Source organism: Chiloscyllium plagiosum, unplaced genomic scaffold (assembly GCF_037043375.1).
Source record: "Chiloscyllium plagiosum isolate Xiang-an unplaced genomic scaffold, Cpla_swu_hap1 HiC_scaffold_50, whole genome shotgun sequence".
NCBI classification, from domain to species: Eukaryota; Metazoa; Chordata; class Chondrichthyes; order Orectolobiformes; family Hemiscylliidae; genus Chiloscyllium; species Chiloscyllium plagiosum.
This window is the reverse complement of record NW_028270188.1, coordinates 37,732,009-37,752,329: the sequence shown is the minus strand read 5'-3', so window position 1 is coordinate 37,752,329 and position 20,321 is coordinate 37,732,009. Positions and strand designations below refer to the sequence as shown.

The 20,321-nt window shown below is 44.8% G+C and overlaps 1 long non-coding RNA gene across 1 annotated transcript; it reads left to right on the top strand.

The window, feature by feature from the left end:
• The first annotated feature begins 207 nt into the window (after positions 1-207).
• LOC148135275 (uncharacterized) lies at positions 208-18,724 on the top strand. The gene is made up of 3 exons (XR_015755383.1): positions 208-536; positions 11,784-11,876; positions 18,602-18,724. It is a non-coding gene; the product is annotated as an uncharacterized LOC148135275 (long non-coding RNA).
• Positions 18,725-20,321: the final 1,597 nt, after the last annotated feature.

The window sequence follows — 20,321 nt, the reverse complement described above, 5'->3', positions numbered from 1 at the left end:
AATCACTTTAACACCCTCTGCTCTATCTAATCCTTCTCTTTTCCACTATCTTCCAGGCACAACGGTGATCCTGTGAGGGACCAGTGCGGAATGGGATGTTATACATCTCAGCTGAGGCTTGAGGCCTACCATTACCTGGAAGTCACAAAGAGAGAGACCCTGAGAGAGAGCAGCACAGAGCGGGAGAATATTAATCAGCAGCGAGGATCGAGGCCGACTGGGACTTGGAGTTGGAGAAACAGCAGAGCAGAGGCTCGAAATCAGCACCGAGTCACAGAAGGAGTGACCATGTGAGGGAGTAACTTGAAGCAGGAACATAAGGTTCACTCACGCCTGGGAGTTACAGAAGCACCAAAGTGAGAGGATATAAATCAGCACTGAGGAACGAGGCCTAGTCATACCTGGATATCACAGAGACAGTGACCCTGTGAAGGAGCAGAGTGCAATGGGAGCTGGAGGATTACACGTCCCTGGGAGTCACAGAGATAACTTTCTGCTGCTGGGACCTGCCTGCAAGAGCCATCACAGAAAATGCAGTAAGTTCATTGGCTGATAAATTCGCTGTTATAAACGACTGTCAGTTAATTGCTATAAGTTAGCAAATTTTTTTCAACTTCTGAAATAAGGGTTGAACACAGAAATAAGAGGGAGAAGTAAAATTGTGAGCCAATATAATAAATTACCTTCAGTAAGCCACAGTTGGATAAGGGATTTAAGCATATTGTTATTTCCTGGATGTTAACTTCATTCTAAGTAATTAATTAAGTAACTCGAGACAAAATGCATTTTAGGACATGTTTGTCAGATGGAAAATGTGTTCTGTTAATTGGGAAGTCATATCCCCTACTCGTGTCTTAGATGCACACTGGGTCATGGAGCTCAGACAGTGGCTAGAGACACTATGGGACATCTGTGATGCTGAGATTAAGTGGAAAGCACACACACCGAGCAGATCACCCTGCAGACATGACGGCCTGGAAGAAGGAAGTGTCTGGGGTCTAGGCAATCGGAGAGAAACAGTCAGGGAATATAAGCATAACCTGGTGTTTCTCTCCCAATTCAATTTCCCAGTTTGGAAGCTGATGAAGGTGTAGGCTGCTCAAGGGAGGGCAGTCAGAGCCATGTCTGTTCCCCCACAAACAGCCTGATTGTACAGGAGGGGAGGGAGAAGGAAGGAGGGGCAATAGTCACAGGAGAGACCGGGAAGTGAAGAAGGTGCCAGCGTGTCTGTCATTCCAGGATAGTGGGGTTAGGAATGTCACTGTGTCAGCAGGACAGTCATCTGGGGGACAGTGAGCAGTAAAAGATCATGCCCATGTTGGTAGGAATGACTTGGGTAGGAAGGGTGAAGTGGTCTGGGAATCAGAATTTAGGGAGCACGGTGGATGGTTAGCAAGCCGGTCCACAAATGTAGCAGTCCCTGGAATACTCCCAGTGCCGTGTCGAAGTGAGAACAGGACTTAGAGTTTTAGGTAGATGACAGTGTATCTGGAACGATGGTGCAGCAGGAAGGGCTTCAGATTCCTGGGACATTGGAACTGGTTCTGGGGAAGACAGCAACTGTACAAGCCGGGTGGGCTAACGTGACAGAGCGGTGACTGAATTTCTTACGGGGTTTTTTTGGGAGGGATTGAAAATAACTCGGTGTGTGCTTAGAATCCAAAAAGAAATAGTAAAGGTAGAAATAGTAATAGTAGAGTACCAGGATTCTCAAAATAATGGGAGATACAGTTGGTACTAATTTACAACAACATGATTAAAGTGGAAGACGGAGTGAGAAAGAAAGCCTTAATCTGATTTCCTCTGCATGGACATGAATACTGGGAGTGTGCGGAGTTACAGACGCAGATTGGTGTGTGGAAATCTGATGTACTGATCACTGAGAGCTGGCTCAGTGAATGGCAGGACGGGATGTTAAATATTGCTGGGTATAAAATATCCAAAATGATAGAAGGGAAGGGAAAGGATGAAGGTAGAAGTATGGGTTTAGATTAGCATTAGTTAAGGAGTCCAAGAGAAAGAGGATCCGTCCAAGGACAGAATGAATTTGGCTGGAGCTACAGAACAAAAAGTGTATAATTACACTGTGAGGTACAGTCTGTCGGCCAGCAACCATTGGAAAGGATGGAGAGAATAAATATGCAGAGTCATTTGAGAGCGATGACCATATTACAGATTAGTTATAATGAGAAACTTAATTTATTCAGATATTGACTGGGTTACTGGTGGTGCAGCGTCCTGAGGGGCGACTGTTCCTGGATTACATGGAGGAGAGCTCACTGCAGGAGTATGTGTCCAACCCAAGAGAGCATGTATTGTTGGACCTGGTCCTTGGGGAAGACGTGGGGTAAGTGGATCCATTGTCAGTAGGGGAACGTTTTGGGGGTCAGCGATCATTTTATTGTAACGTTCAGGATGATGATAGAGAATGCTATGCAATAATTGAGAGTGAGAAACATTAGTTGACTGAGAGCAGCCTTCAATGGAGCAAGAATGAAGCTGGGAACATTTCAACGAGGCCAGTGAAAGGCTAACTTTAAATTGTGTGAACCAAATCAGATGGAGCTGGGATTATGGAGATGGGGCTGCAGTGTGACCATGATTGGGAATTGGATAATTAAAGGTTTTCCCCATTTCGACGGGAAGGATTAATATACCAACACGGTGAAGTAGCATTGTGTGTAAAGGATGGGATCAGTATTATTGTGATGCTAATCATTTACATACTGCTCCTCTCTGCCCTCATCCCTCATGCCTGTGTCCTATGAGATATTGATCCCATCAGATATTGGTAACCTTTTGAAAACTTCAGAAAACAGCAGTATAGAGGGGATGACTCGGTCCACTGTCTGCACTGGTCAAGATGTAATGTTTTGTAAAGCCCTAGTTCTGTCTCCCCGGACACTATTGGTCTTCGGGTGCAGATCCCGGCACCTTTTTAAAATGGTTTGAGAGTTTCTGCCTCTACTCGGCTTCCATGTGTGCCTCCCAGATCCTGGGTGAAATAATAACTTTCCTCACCACTTCTCTAATACTTCAACCAATTATATTAAATATTCGCCACCGGTAACTGAGCTCTCCAATAGGAACAAGGTGTCGCTCCCTCTCTACCCAGGCTCCTGTCAATATATGCACTCCAATCAAATCTCCTCTCAGCATCCTCCGTTCCCATCTTTCCTCATAACTGCACTTCCACTGTCACAGGGTGAAGAATCTCCTCTCTCCCCTCTCCAGTCGAATTCCAGCTTTCCATGTGATGGGTGACCAGAACTGCACACAGTCCCCAAGCTGTGACTGAGTTCATTATTTATACAGTTCCTGCATAAGCTTCCTGCTCTGGCTTTCTGCACTTTGGCTGATAGAGGAAATGGTGCCATTTGCTACATTAACGAGATTATTGGTGTTTCCAGCTACCTTCATTTATCCACCCACATAGACTATGCTCTTATTTATTGTACATTCCTCTCTATTGTGGATGTCCCCAAATGCCTTGCCTTGCACGTCTGAGTTGTTTGCTCCATTCACCTGGATCCTATAGTTTCTGTTTTTAAACAGCCTGCCATGGGATCTCTCATCAAATCCAAGTCAGTCACATGCAGTTACAAGTTACTGCCTCAAACCGACACAGTCAGATCAATTACACCCGATCTTCCTTGAACAACTCCAGATCGATTGTCCTGGAGTCCCTGGGTCTTCCTTAGTGACCGTTTATCGATTGTCTCAGAATTCCAGCTTCGACCTATTCAGTCAGTCCTTTGCTCCACATTAAACAAAACTGCAGGGTTAGCCATTCTCCAGGCCTCCGGCATCATCCCTGCATCCAGGGAGGATTGGATAATGTAGGTAACTGTAACACAGGGGATTTTCCCCGGCTCCTTTTAAAAGTCTGGCACATTGTGTTAACCCTTTTTAAGGATTTGAATCTCCTTTATAAATCACCGCTCCAAGTTCAGGTAAAAAAAAGATGACTGCAGATGCTGGAAACAAGATTCTGGATTAGTGATGCTGGAAAAGCACAGCAGTACAGGTAGCATCCGAGGAACAGTATAATCAACGTTTTGGGCAAAAGCCCTTCATCAGGAATACAGGCAGAATGCCTGAAGGGTGGAGAGATAAATGAGAGGAGGGCGGGGTGGGGAGAAAGTAACATAGAATACAATAGGTGAATGGGGGTAGGGATGAAGGTGATAGGTCGGGAAGGAGGATGGAGTGTTTAGGTGGAAAAGAAATACTCATTTCACTTACCCCCACCTCACCCTATTTCCAAACTTACTGCTCAGCACTTGTCCTACCTGCCTATCTTCTTATCCACCTATCCACTCCACCTCCTCCCTGACCTGTCACCTTCCTCCCCTCCCCCACTCATCTATTGTACTCTATGCTACTTTCTCCACACCCCGCCCTCCTGTCATTTATCTATCCACCCTTCAGGCACTGTGCCTGTATTCCAGATGAAAGGCTTATGCCCGAAACGTCGATTTTAATGCTCCTCGGATGCTGCCTGAACTGCTGTGCTTTTCCAGCACCACTAATCTAGAATCCGTTCCAAGTTTGTTGCTCCCAATATTTCACACTGCATCCCTATTTTGATTCAGACAGACAGAGGCCGAAACCAACTTATGATGTGGTCAAGTCTCATTTTAGTTAGGTTTTACGGAGGGGGTTTCTCTCCACAAAGTGAAGTGCATTTTCTCATGATACCATCCCCAATCTGCCTCATTAACTACCCTTCCTGCCCACGTAGTTGTCTTCTCATCTGATACTAACGCAATGATTTTTCCCCTTCATCATAACAGCTGCCCACTGCCTGGATATCCCAGAATGCAGTGGCCTCCCTGTTCCAGGTGCCATTTGTAAAAAGACATTACACTCTTAGATTGTCAATCTGAAACTGCCCTGGACATGGCAGAGGGGTAAAACTGGGACTTCACTTTGTGGACGAGCCCCTGAGGTTCTGGTGAATGACATGGTGTAAGAGAGGGACATTATCTTCCTCCAGACTGGCAGGGAAGGCTATGACACCGGACTATGCCAGCTTGGTACGAGGCTGACCCCTGGGTCAGTACGGTGCCAACCTTCTGGGTGAATGCCCAGCAGAGTAGGAAGTAGGTCAGTGACCTTCCCACTCCACCAGGAGAAGTGCCACCATCTGCATTTTGAGACCATGCCCTCACTCTATCTCTGTTACTGCACCCACCTCCCACCAAGGCTCATGTTCTCTCACTATCACTGAATGCAGCACCTTCTGTCAATCTCTCCAATCTCATCACTGCCCCTCTACCCAACTCTGCCTGGTGTCTGTGCTGCTTAATCACTCATTCAGGACACCTCACCAGCTTGCCCCCAGCTGTACCAGCACTAACAGCTGCACCAACCTTTTCCATCTTCCTTAAGACCTCATGCTAATTTTTACATTCCAGAAGGAACCATCCCACAATAGGAGAGAAAGAGCCAAGAGAGATAGGCGTTTCCCAACATTCAGCTCCTCAGCTCCTCACAGGGGAGGGATCCTGACCCTAACAACCATGATAAGCTGACTGACCGTGTCCAAGCTCCCAGATTGGGACTTGAGGCTCCCGTTGAATGACTGCGCTGGGCACCGTGACTGACTGTGGACAATGATATCAAGCATCCTGTGTTGTGTCTGTGCTAAATACCAAGACAATACAGCAGGCGGATGAATCTGGTAGCTCTGGCTGAGGGGAAACACTGCTAAAGGCAGGGTAAGGCAAGGCAATAATTCTGTAAGTATTCAGGTCTGCTCAAAGTGAGTGTACAAACACGAAGTGAGCACACCAGCGGGACAGTCCATGAGCTGGGTGTATGTCCCTGAGCACAGTGTCCTTGCGGCAGCATTGAGTGTGTACAAACATGGAGTGAGCACACCAGCGGGACAGTCCATGAACTGGGTGTGTGTCCCTGAGCACAGTGTCCTTGCGGCAGCATTGAGTATGTACAAACATGGAGTGAGCAGCCCAGCAGGAAAGCCCATGATCTGGGTGTGTATCCCTGAGCACAGTGTCCTTGCACCAGTATTGAGTATGTAGAAGCATACAGTGAGCAGCCCAGAGGGACAGTCCATGAGTTGTGTGTGTATCCCTGAGCAGTGTCCTTACAATGAGAGTTGTCAGTGCACCCCGAGCTGCAGCATTGAAGTACAGAAGTGTACTGTCAGTGGATCGGAGATGTGCTGGGAATACATGGTGAGGCTAGCATGTGACAGATGCCAGCATTGGTGGGTGTGGAGTACATGTAGTTTCTGTTCGTGCATTGTCACTCGAGACGTTGGTGTCCAAGAGAGAAGGCCGCAGGAGCAAGGTGCAAGATGGAGTCACCCGTTACCAACTCTGGCATTCATGTCAAATTCTCCGTATTGAGCTTCCCCACAGTGGGAGGGAGGATATGAAGGTGAAAATTGATGAGGGGAGATCTACAATAATGTGGCTGCTGATCATCAGTCATCATTCAGTCAGCACCTCGCCACTGCTGCGCTCAAATCTTGACTTAAAGAACAGTCCAGCACAGGAACAGGCGTCCCGCCCAGCAAGCCCACATTGACACATGACGCCCTTCGAAAGTTCAAACGGAAGTTTTTGCTTCTACACATTCTATTTCATTCTTTTCGCTGCTTTCTCTTCTCTGTGCCAAGATACCTCTTAATTCTTGCTATATTAGCTCCTTCCCTTCTATCAGTGCATTCCAGTCACTTGCACATTCTGTCTGGAAAAGCAAAAAAAGACTTACCTATCATGTCTCCTGAAGTTTCTCCCTTTTACCTAAAACCTATGGTTCCCCCTAGTAATTGATATTTCTACTCTGGGAAAAAGGCCTCTAACTGTCCTTCTATCTATTCCTCTGACAGTTTTGTAAATGTCTATCAGGTAGCCCCATAGTCAATGATGCCCAGGTGCAAACAAACCATGTGTGTCCAATTTCTCCTTCCGGCTAATACCCTCCAAACCGGACAACACTCTGGTAAACCTTTTCCATATCCTCTCCAACACTTCCACATCGTGTGGCAAACAGTACTCGACAGAATATTCCAATGTGCCCAAACTAAGTTTCTCTACAGCTGCAATATGACCTGCTAATTTGCATACTGCATGCTCCGATGCCTGTCTGCAAGTTTGCCATCAGCCTTCTTGATCGCCCTATCCACCCGTGTTGTCACTTTCAGGGAACTGTGGAGCTATACACCTAGATCTATTTGAATGTTGATGCGGCCAGTAGTTTTTCCATCCACTTCTCTCCTGCATTAGACATTCTAAAACACATCACATCACAGTTGTCCAAATAAAGTTACATCTGTGTTTTCTCTGTCCAAGTCTGCAGCTGACCTATATCCTGCTGTATTCTCTGGCAATCATCCTCACAATCTGCAACTCCACCATCTATTTACAGATCTCCAGTCACACAAACACTGTTCCACCACTACTCTGTCCTCTCTGACCAAGCAGTTCTCTATGCATCTTACTAACTGACCGCTGATCCCATTTCACTTCACCTTCTGTATGAGCCTGGCATAAGGAACCTTATCAAAGGCCATGCTAAGGTCCAAACGGCTAGCATCCATGCCCTCATCAATCAATTTTCTCACTTCCTCAAAATAATCATTCAAGTTTGTGAGACAGGATCTTCCCAACACAACTGTGTTGCCTGTTGCGAGTAAGTCCATACTAGAGTACTGTTGGAGCTGCACTCATTCAGATAATTGATTATTCCATCATATTCCCGACTTGAACCTTGGAGAGTAGATTAGATTCCCTACAGTGCGGAAACAGGACCAGCGGCCCAACCAGTCCACACCAACCTTCCGAAGAGTAACCCACCCAGATCCATTTCCCTCTGACTAAACACCTAACACTATGGGCAATTTAGCATGGCCAATTCACCTGACCTACACATCTTTTGCCTTTGGGAGGAAACGCACGAAGACACAGTGGGGGGGGGGGGGGGGGGGGGGGGGGGGGGGACGTGCAAACTCCACACATTCACCCTAGGTCCGTGGTGCTGTGAGGCAGCAGAGCTAACGACTGAACCACCATGCCGCTCTTGATGGTTACCGTAGAGAAGGAGGCATGTTGGACCGTGATGGTTACTGTACAGTGGGAGGTGTGTCGGGCCGTGACGGTTACTGTACAGTGGGGGGTATGTCAGGCCGTGATGGTTACTGTACAGTGGGAGGTAGGTCGGGCCGTGATGGTTACTGTACAGTGGGAGGTATGTCGGGCTGTGTTGGTTACTGTACAGTGGGGGTTATGTTGGGCCGTGATGGTTACTGTACAGTGGGGGTTATGTTGGGCTGTGTGGTTGCAGAATACGATTCTGCTCCTGCCGATGGCCCTCTACACTTCATGGATGCATCATTAATCTATTTAAAGACTGTGCCATTCACTGCCCAGGGGACTACATATCATGGTGAGGTGGGTCTGCAAAATATAGCCCTTGGTCCCCATAAGGACTGTGCAGTGACCATTCTTACCGATGTATGAAATGGAATGGTGTACCTGCAGCAGGCAGATCGGTGATGATGTGGTCAATTATAGGTTTCTCTTTTATTGATTCTCCCATAACCACCCACAGAGCAGTCTTGCAGTCACAGGATCCAGCATCAATCCCGAGCACTATACTGACTATATACCAAGGAGCTGCCCCCTCAGCCTGGCTATGTGCTGCCAGTGGGGCAGACCCCACCAGAGAGGGTGGTGATGTTGCCTGGGATATAGTCCTGTTCACAGAATCCTGCTTTACAGACAATATCTGACTGTTGCTTGATTAGTCCTTGGGAAATATACAACAGGTCACGTTTCCTTTTTGTATAATGAAGAGTTAACATCACTTTTCTTACATATTTAAAATAAAACAACATCATTATTTTTCAGTTGAAAACAATTGAAGTGAACAATAATTGAAATACCAGAGCGCACACCTAACTATTACACAATTCAGTGACTGTAGTAAACAGCTCATTGATGTTCAGATGAATGAACACACCATCTTGCAGGCAGCAAAGCTGTTGAAAAAGACTTTGAGAAAAAGCCTGAATTCAGACACAGTGTTACTGGGCCTCACCATGACCTCCAAAACACTGGCCATCTCCAAAATCTGTCCAGAGAGCTTCCAAACTGGAGCTGGGCAGTTACTGACATAATCCCTCACAATGGACTGGTTAGAGACATACCTGAACAGCAGGGAGATGTGAGTGGGGAAAACTGGTCAATGGACTAGCACATGGCGCTGGTCTAGACCCAGTTCAACATTTGTAACAATGACCTGTGAACAACCATGTCTTGCAAGTATATCTCTTCTGATATGATCCCTAAACTCTGTAATTCTGCACCTTGGACCCGAGCCTGAATGAAGGTGTTATAAAGGTGATGGGCTCCTGCAGCACATGGCATCATACATTGAATCCCTCATAAAACATATCCAGTGTTATAATATCCAATATCCAAACAGAATTGTGCAGCTCCATTGATGGCCAGTATGATCCCAGCCCAACAACCATGTGTGTGACTTGAGCTGGAAATTTCTGTGTAAATGTTTACAGCGTTGTTTTAACCGTTAACAGCAAAGTCTCTTTACTGAAGGTACGATAGCCTTTCATAATACCAACTTTTAGATTGTCCAATAAGCCCAAAATCCACCCATTTATTCCGTTCACTTTTACAACAATGATATGATGAAAACAGTGCCCAACTCACGGTAAGGAGTATTGAAATGTTGAGTCTCATTACCACACCCAACACCAAATTATTATTAAATGCAAGGACTTTGAAAATAGGCAATTATTTCCCTTTGTATTACTATTGTGAACTAATAGTTGACCCTCCTGTTCCTCAGATGCTGCCTGAATGGCTGTGCTTTTCCAGAACCACACTTTTTGACTCTGATCTGCAACATCTGCAGTCCTCACTTTCTCCCTGCTAATATCCATTCATAATCATTTTCGTGGCAAAAATATCGCTGTGTGTTTAAACATGTTTCAGTCAGATATGGATATATTTTCAATTGCTTCTGCCTATCTTAGAGCTTAGTAATGTGAGATGTGAATGTCAGTGTATGTGCGATGCTCAGTATGTAGGCCATGCTTCTGAACGACTGACAGATTATTTCAAACAACATATCCCTTCAGCTGTTCAGAACAAGCAAGATACTGCCTAGACCCAACCAGCCTGAGCTCACAATATTCAGGGTCCAGTATTTGGCATGTTTGGACAATATTTTTCATTTTAATTTCTTCATGGAATATGATTGGGACGGTATTTCTTGCCTGTTTCGCGTTGCCCTTGAGAAGGTGGTGTTGAGCTGTCACATTGACCCGTTGCAGTTCATGTGATGTAAATGTGCATTAGCGAAGGTCTTTGAAACAGTGGCACTGAAGAAACAGCAATATACATCCTAAATCAGGATGGTGGACAGCTGGGATCGGAACGTGAACATGGTGGGGGTCCCATGTATCTGTTTCCTTTGTCCTTGTTGATGGTCGGGCTTCAAAGGAACGTTGTAAGGAGCCTTGGTAAATTTCTACAGAGCACCGTGTAGATGACAGGTATTGCTGCTATTGGGTGTCAGTGGATGAGGGGTGAAGCTGCACTAACACAGGCAAACGGTGGGTATTTCATCACACACACATTTAGTGTGTGTCTTCTCGATGGGTGACAGGCTTTTGGAAATCATGAGGTAAGTTACTTCTGCAGGATTCCTAGCCCCTGGCATATTATTGTAGCCAATTAAGTTATATGCGTCAAAGTGTAACGCTGGAAAAACATAACAGGTCAGGCAGCACTTGAGGTACAGGAGTCTTGACGTTTTAGCATTAGCCCTTCACAGGAATGGGTAATGAAATAATATGGTCAGTCCAGTTCTGGTTAACGGTAATCCCCGGGATATTGCTAGGTGGGAGTTCCGTGGCATTGAACGTTAAAGAATATGGTTCAATTTTCTATTGTTAGAGGTAATTGTTGTCTGGCACATGTGTAATGGAAATGAAACTTGTCACTATTAAGCACAAACCCGCATATTTCCAGGTCCTTGTTGCATTTGGATAAGGATTGCTTCAGTACCTGAGTAAATCACAAATAGTGTTGAAAAGTGTCCAATCATTAGCAAGCATCTTGTGATTTTAGAGCTTAGGGATGGTCATTTATGATTAGGCTTAGGGTAGAGAGCACTCTGAGAGCTCACTGATGCTGCCCCTCTCTCTGAGCTAGGATGCTGGCTTCGAGTTCGACCTGCTCCAGAGGTTTCTGACAACATATCTGAACGGATTAATGTTACAATATTTATCCCAAGAAGCTGAGTGAGGACTTGGTTAGCTCAGTCGGTTAATTATTAATGTCGGTTAGTTATTAATGCCAACAATTTGGGTTCAATTCCTGCACTGACTGGGGTGACTAACGGACTGTCCTACTCAACCTCTCCCTTACTTGATGCATGATGACTGTCCAGTTAAATTGCCACCAATCGTCTCTGTCTAACAAAATTGCTTCCCTATCATTCTGTAGGAGAATGGTGGCTTACTCTTCCATTTCTGATCTACAGGCTTACCCAGAAACCCCTCCCCTGGAGAACTGGAGCTGAGATGGCTGCTCCCCACTGACCCCAGCCACCTTCCTTTGTACCAGATATCACTTCAGCCAGTGCAGACGATTCCTATTTGCTCCAGATTTGCCCTCAATCCTGAATACGACACTTGATCAAATGCAGTTATGATGCTGTTAAGTGCAGTCCCTGTCGCCTCATCTCTAGAATTCAGCAGTGTGTTTTCTTGTTGTACATAGTTAAACCAAGGCTTCAATGAGCACAAGGGATGAGAGCCCAAACTCAGCTTCAGTGAGCAGGTTGGTGCTGAGGAAGTGCTGCTTGATCCCACTGTGAGTGACATCTTCCATCACTTTATTAATGATAGGGATTAGAGCAATGGGGCAATCATTGATTGTCTGATGTTTTGTCTGTGTGTACAGGACACACCCGGATAGTTTCCCACATTGTCAGGTAGGTCCCAGTGCAATATCCCTGCTGGAACAATTTGAATGGAATGTTATCAGAGCCCCCATCAATTGCATTATCCCATCCCCCCAGCCGTTTGGATTTACCACACGCAGTGAATCAAATTAGCTGAAGACTCCCATCTGGAGAAGACTAAAATAGATCATCCCATCGACACTTCGGTCTGAACATTGTTGAGAATGTTTCATCCTTAGCTTTTCTACTGTTGTGCTGGGCCCTTCCATAGTTGAGGAAAGTGATATTTGTGTATCCTACTCTTCCAGTGAGTTGGTTAATTGACCACGCAATTCACACTGATTGCATGTGACAGGATTGCAGAAATTAGGTCTGATTTTTAACTAAGATATGTCTGTCACTGGCTTTTTATGCTATTTGGTGAATAAGTGGTCCTGTTTGGTAATGTCACATCATTGTGATGTGTATCTAGTGCTGCTCTTGACCGGCCATCCTGTGTTCTTCATTGAACAAGGGTTTATCCCCTGGCCTGATGGTCAGGGTATTGTGGAGCACATGCCAGGCAGTTACAGTGAAAATTGTGCAGGAGTACAATTCTGCTGCTGTTGGTAATGTCCCGAATCACCTCACACACGCCAGTGCTGAGTTCTACATCTCTTTGAAGTTTGTTCCGTTGAACATGTTGATAGTATCTCTCACATGTGTGCTCATGCGTATACACACTCTCACACTCACTCTGACACTCTCACTCTCACTCTCACTCTCTCACTCTCACGTTCTCTCACTCTCACTCTGACTCTTTCACTCTGACTCTCACTGTCTCACTCTCGCTCTCTCTCTGTCACTCACTCTCACCCACTCACTCACTCTCTCACACTCTCACACTCACAAAATTCACAATGTAAAAGTGGGACTTTGTCTATAGAAATACTATGTGTGGTAGTCACCTTTCCCAATACGGTCATCGATCAATGTGCCTGAAGCCGGTAGATTGGTGAAGATAAGGTCAATAATGTTTCTGCCTCTCAGTCGTTCCCTTCCCACTCAGTGCAGTCCCTGTCTTGCAGCTATGTCCTTTTGGACCCGACCGTCTTGATGAGCAATGCTGCTGCTGAGCCCCTCTGGGAGGTGTTTTTAAATGGCCCACCCAGGATAACTTCTCCAGCTTTGTCACTCTCGGCTTCCATCAGAAGGTCACTGATCCATCAGCTGAGGGAAGGGAGTCAGCAGGAGATTTCCGTGTCAGTGTTTGATCTGACACAATGAGGTTTCGTTATGACACATTGTTGCTTGAGGAGTCTGAAGGACGCCTCTCCCACATTTAGTCCTAGCCCCCAGATGTTAGGAAGGAGGGATTTCCAGGGTCTGCAGGGCTTTTAAGTTTTTGTCACGATCAATCGAAGGGCCTCTTCTGTGCTGTATGACACCAACTCTATGACTTTTGTGATTTGACAGTCCAAGGTCTCACTCCTTCAGTTCCTCCACGTGCCTTGTATATTCCACAGATTTCTACAATGTTTTCTCCATAAAGACATTGCATAATTCCGTTTTTAAACAATCTCCGTGTATTTCTGTTTCTTTCCCTGTCATCTGCTCCAGTTGCAACATTCATTTGTATCTCAGTAACCCTTTGTATCACTACAATCTTTTTCTCTTACTCTAGTACCATCTATCGTTGTAAAATCGGCCAGCCCCTACACCCGTCCCTATCTCTCTAATCTTCAGCTGCTTCATCTTTCCCCATATTCTGTAAATGAATTTAAAAATATCTCGCTAACCTATTCGAGCATGCACAGGTCACACTATCTCTGTAACAAATCCAGCCTTGCTTTCCTGAATCTGCAACATCTCCAGACTTGTTTTCCTATCTCTGTAACATCGCTAGCCTTGCTTTTCTCTCGATCTGTAACATCTCCAGCCTTGCTTTCCTCTCTATCTGTAACATCTCCAGCCTTGCTTTCCTCTCTCTCCGTAACATCTCCAGCCTTGCTTTCCTCTCTGTAACATCTCCAGCCTTGCTTTCCTTTTTCTCTGTCACATCTCCAGCCTTGCTTTTCTATCCCTGTACCATCTCCATATTTGCTTTTCTCTCTCTGAAACATCTCCAGCCTTGCTTTCCTTTCTCTCTGTCACATCTCCAGCCTTGCTTTTCTATCTCTGTAACATCTCCAGCCTTGCTTGCCTCTCTCTTTAATATCTTCAGCCTTGCTTTCCTATCTCTGTGAAACATCTCCAGCCTTGCTTTTCTCTCTCTCTTTAACATCTCCAGCCTTGGTTTTCTGTCTCTCTGTTACATTTCCAGCCTTGCTTTCCTATCTCTGTAACATCTCCAGCCGCCCTCTCCTATCTCTGTAAATCCAGCCTTGTTTTTTTCTCTCTCTCTGACATCTCCAGCCTTGCTTTCCTCTCTCTGTGTAACATCTCCAGCCTTGCTTTCCTCTCTCTGTGTAACATCTCCAGCCTTGCTTTCCTCTCTCTGTGTAACATCTCCAGCCTTGCTTTCCTCTCTCTGTGTAACATCTCCAGCCTTGCTTTTCTTTCTCTCTGTAACATCTCCAGCCTTGCTTTCCTTTCTCTCTGTCACATCTCCAGCCTTGCTCTTCTCTCTCTGTAACATCTCCAGCCTTGCTTTTCTCTCTCTTTAATATCTCCAGCCTTGCTTTCCTATCTCTGTGAAACATCTCCAGCCTTGCTTTTCTCTCTCTCTGTAATATCTCCAGCCTTGTTTTCCTCTCTCTGTGTCATCTCCAGCCTTGATTTTTTCTCTCTCTCTCTGACATCTCCAGCCTTGCTTTTCTCTCTCTCTGTAATATCTCCAGCCTTGCTTTTCTCTCTCTCTGTAATATCTCCAGCCTTGCTTTCCTCTCTCTGTGGCATCTCCAGCCTTGCTTTTTTCTCTCTCTCTCTGACATCTCCAGCCTTGCTTTTCTCGCTATCTGTAACATCTCCAGCCTTGCTTTCCTCTCTCTGTGTCATCTCCAGCCTTGCTTTTTTCTCTCTGTAACATTTCCAGCCTTGCTTTCCTATCTCTGTAACATCTCCAGCCTTGCTTTTCTGTCTCTCTGTAACATCTCCAGCCTTGCTTTCCTCTCTATCTGTAACATCTCCAGCCTTGCTTTCCTTTCTCTCTGTAACATCTCCAGCCTTGCTTTCCCCTCTCTCTGTAATATCTCCTGCCTTGCTTTTTTCTCTCTCTGTAATATCTCCAGCCTTGCTTTTCTTTCTCTCTCTGACATCTCCAGCCTTGATTTTCTCTCTATCTGTAACATGTCCAGCCTTGCTTTCCTCTCTCTGTGTAACATCTCCAGCCTTGCTTTTCTGTCTCTCTGTAACATCTCCAGCCTTGCTTTTCTATCTCTCTGTAACATCTCCAGCCTTGCTTTCCCCTCTCTCTGTAATATCTCCTGCCTTGCTTTTCTCTCTCTCTATAACATCTCCTGCCTTGCTTTTCTCTCTCTCTATAACATCTCCAGCCTTGCTTTTCTCTCTCTCTCTCTGACATCTCCAGCCGTGCTTTCCTCTCTATCTGTAACATCTCCAGCCTTGCTTTCCTCACAATCTGTAATAACTCAAGCCTTGCTTTGCTCTCTCTCTGTAACAGCTATAGCCTTGCTTTCCTCTCTATCTGTAATATCTCCAGCCTTGCTTTCCCCTCTCTGTAACATATCCAGCCTTGCTTTCCTATCTCTGTAACATCTCCAGCCTTGCTTTCCTACCTCTGTAGCATCTCCAGCCTTACTTTCCTATCTCAGTAATATCTCCAGCCTTGCTTTCCTGTCTCTGTAATATCTCCAGCCTTGCTTTAATATCTCTGCTTTCCTTCACACCTCAGTGAATTTGATTTTACGTACCTCAGTGAATTGTTTATATATCTGCTCCCTGAATTTTCATCTTCCTGTGGCTCTATAAAATATCCCCAGCGGTGTGTTTGTCATCATTTTGACACTAACCTCGATCCATAAAGCCTCATTTGAATACACTTCCAAGATATCGTCCCTCCTTATTGCACTAACTGTTCCTTAATTAATAATGCAATACCACCTCCTCTTCAAAACCCTCTCCCGTCCTGCCTGTAGTTCCAGTACAGCAGAATATTGAGTTGTTAGGCCTGATCTCCCTCAAACACGTCTCTGTGATGGCAAAAATGTTCCACCTCCACATGTCAATTCATGCCATTATCACATCAGTCTGTCTGATAATGCCCCCAGCATTAACGTAAGCTGGATTATAACACCTGGAATACTCTGTATCTCGGAGTTCCTCAATAAATCACTATTTATTAATAGGCTGCCCAAACCAAAACCAACATTGTAACTCTGGGACTGAATGACTATTTGATGAATTGTAATTTCTTTTTTAAAAATGTATTTATCAAGTGCAACTTTCCAGATCTGAGCAGTCAGCTCCACATACAATGAGTTTCTGATGGTTAATTTCCCCCTCAGTGTATAGAGGGGATAGTCCTCAGTAATGGAGAAAGTGAGGACTGCAGTTGATAGAGATCAGAGTCGAACAGTGTGGTGCTGGAAATGCACAGCAGATCAGGAAGCATCCCAGGAGCAGGAGATTCAATGGTTCGAGTATGAGCTCTTTATCAGGAAGGGATTGGTGCATTTTTTTTTTTATTCAGTGATTCGAAGGACGTTGGAAACCGTACTTGCTTAGGAATGCATCCCTATATATTGCACTGAAATGGAAAGCAGTCAATCAGTTGGTTGGACAGGGTGTAGGCAAGTTCAGTGGAAGTACACACTGATTGAAATACAAACATTCCCTGGGCCAGATAGGGTATACACGAGGTTACTCCAGGAAGAGATGGAAGAGATTGGTGTTCCTTTGGTGATGATCGTTGTGTCTTCACTGTCAACTAGAGTGGTGCCAGATGATTGGAGTGTGGCAAATGTTATTCCCTTGTTCAGGGAAGGGAATAGGGATAACCCTGGGAATGATAAAACAGTCAGTCTTACATCAGTGGTGGGCAAAGTATTGGAGATGCTTCTGAGAGACAGGATTTACAATTACTTAGAAAATGATAATTTGATTAGAGATAGTCAGCATGGCTTTTTGAGGAGCAGGTCATGCCTCACAAACCTTATTGAATTATTTGAAGATATGAAAAAAAAATGTTAATGAAGGTAGACCGGTAGATGTGGTGAACATGAATTTTAGCAAGGCGTTTGATTAGGCTCCCCATTGTAGGCTCATTCAGAAGTTGAGGAGGAATGGGACGCAGGGAATTTGGCTGTCTGGATACGGGCATGGCTGGCCCATAAAAGACAGAGGATAGTAGCAGATGGAAAGTATTCAGCCTGGAGGTCAGTTGACCAGTGGTGTTCCCCAGGGATCGGCTCTGGGACCTGTGCTGTTTGTGATTTTTATAAATGACTTTGATGAGGAAGTTGAATGGTGAGTTAGTAAGTTTACCGAAGACATGCAGATAGATGGAGTTGTGGATAGTGTGGAGGGCTGTTGTAGGTTGCAACAGAACATTGACAGGATGCAGCACTGGGCTAATAAGTGGCAGATAAAGTTCAACCTTATAAAGTGTGAAGTGATTTGTTTTAGAAGGTTGCATTTGAATACAGAATACAGGGTTAAAGGCAGAATTCTTGGCAATGGGGGGGAACAGAAGGATCTTGGGGTCCATGTTACTAGATCCCAGAAAATTGTCACCCAAGTTGATAAGGTTGTTCAGAAGGTGTATGGCGTGCTGGCTTTCATTATGGGGAATTGAATTGAGGTTAATGCTAAGGTCAATAAAGCTGTGGTTCAACCACACTTGGAATATTGTGTTCAGATTTGGTAGCCTCAGTATAGGAAACATGTGGAGGCCTCAGAGAGTGTGCAAAGGAGATTTACCAGGATGCTGCCTGGACTGGAGGACATCTCTTAGGAAAAAAGTTTGAGGGAGCTAGGGCTTTTCTCCCTGGAGCGAAGATGAATGACAGCTGACTTGATAGAGGTGTACAAAGGTTGAGAGACAAAGATTGGATAGCCAGAGTCTTTTCCCTTGGCAGAAATGGCTATCTACAAGGACCGTAATTTTAAGGTGATTGGAGGAAGGTTTAGGGATGATGTCAGAGGTAGCTGCTTTACACAGAGTATGGTGGGGTTGGAATGCACCGCCAGTGATATAAGTAGTGTCAGACACATTAGGGATAATTAAGAAGACTCTTGAATAGGCTCATGGAAGCTAGTGCATTGAAGGTTATGTATGTTAGTCTGATCTTAGAGCAGGATAAAAGTATTGAGGGCTGAAGGGCTCTTAATGTGCTGTACTGTTCCATGTTCCAAGTTTCTCTCAGCTGGTGGATTCTCATCAATTGGTGAATGTGTGAAGGAGTGAGGTGTGTGAGATCAGGAAGCTGGAAGGGGCGTGAGGCCAAGACTTCCAGTTATGGTGTGCATGGTTACAATCAGCTGAGTGCCAGCACAATATGTGTGGTTACCTCGACCAGACAAAATCCACCAAGTTTAGTTATTAAACTGATTTTTGGTTTGTCGTTAGCTCCTGTTTTCTTCAGATACATTCTGTTTGCTGATCAATGTATTAATATCTGACCATCCACAGACATGTACAATTTTATTTTGATACTGGTGAATGTGCAGGTACATTTATTGGATATAATTTCAGAGAATTCACTGTGAGACGCAAGATGCTGTAGAAAGCTGTCAATTGTGAACATTTTCACAAAGCGTCTGGACCAGGGAGCAGATGTAGGAAGTACGGGGAACATGCCAGTTGTCAGCACCGTAAGCAATACCATGTGATTCTGACACTCCATGTCCAGACAATGCTCTCTGGGTCATGCTGTGACTGAAGTTGAATTTGTAAGACCTGGTTCCTGATCAAACATTGATATCTAATATAGACAGTATTTGCAACTACACTGAGAACATTGATAGATAAAAACAAGGACTGCAGATGCTGGAAACCAGAGTCTACATTAGAGCGGTGCTGGAAGAGCACAGCAGGTCAAGCAGCATCCGAGGTGCAGGAAAGTCGGCGTTTCGGGCAAAAGCCCTTCATCAGGAATGGTGACTGATAGCCTGTTGGCTAGTTTCCTCCTGCCCAAGGTGGAATCCAAATGATTTCCTTTGAAGGAATGTTTGAATGATTGTCCTGAGGAGAAAGTGAGGACTGCAGCTTCAGGAGATCAGAGCTGAAAAATGTGTTGCTGGAAAAGCGCAGCAGGTTAGGCAGCATCCCAGAAGCAGGAGAATCGACGTTTCATGCGTCTCGGCCTCCACGCCGACCACCTGATTATCCTGACCCAGGTTGGAATCGTTCTGGTCAGATTCTGGAGCAGGCCAGTATCTCACTCAGTGTCACAGGCAGCTGTGAGGTCCAGTAGCACGTGCCTGATTACAACGTGGTGGGTTTACTGACCTGAACAATAATCAGGAGTTAGTCATGTTTGTGAATTGGGCAATGATGAGATATGAATTACAATTATTCAACTGAGCAATAATTGCATCATCCCTGAAAACATTTAAGTTGGTTCTATATTGAAGGAACTAAAACGTAAACACCCAACAACATTTTATGATACAAAAGTAAAGAGTGCGCGTTTTATTTTATACCAAAAAGAAAATGTTGTCTGATCATTCTGGTGATCACAATTACACATTGAATGCCAGTTGTCAAATCCATACATTGTCGCTATATCATTTACAAAGTGGTTATCCTCTGACTGATTGCATATTCAGAGTGAGCAAACGATTGAACAATCGATACAATTATCATTCTGACACATTTATATATAATCAATCGATTTAATTCTCACTGAAGTGTGTGAGCTTCAGCTATTTGTCACCAATTCTATTAGTTTTGAAATAGTGATGGAAACTGATGGGCTAGATCTAAAAGTTGAAGTTCTAAATTGGAGTAAGGCTAATTTTGATGATATTAGGCAAGAAATTTCAAAAGCTGACTGGAGGCAGATGTTCGCAAATAAGAGGACAGCTGGAAAGTGGGAAACATTCAGAAATTAGGTAAGGAGAGTCCAGAGACAGTATATTCCTGTTACGGTAAAAGGAAAGGTTGGTAGATATAGGGAATGCAGGATGGCTAAAGAAATTGAGGTTCTGGTTAAGAAAAAGAAAGGACCATATATCAGATACAGACAAGGTAGATCGAGTGAACCCTTAGAAGAGTACAAAAGGCAATATGAGTATACGCAAGGTTTGTGAAGGTTTGAAGCTTAGGTTGAGGTTTAGGGTGTAGGTTTGTTCACTGAGCTGTAGGTTTGATATCCAGACGTTTCATTACCTGGCTAGGTAACATCATCAGTGGCGACCTCCAAGTGAAGCGAAGCTGTTGTCTCCTGCTTTCTATTTATATGTTTGTCCTG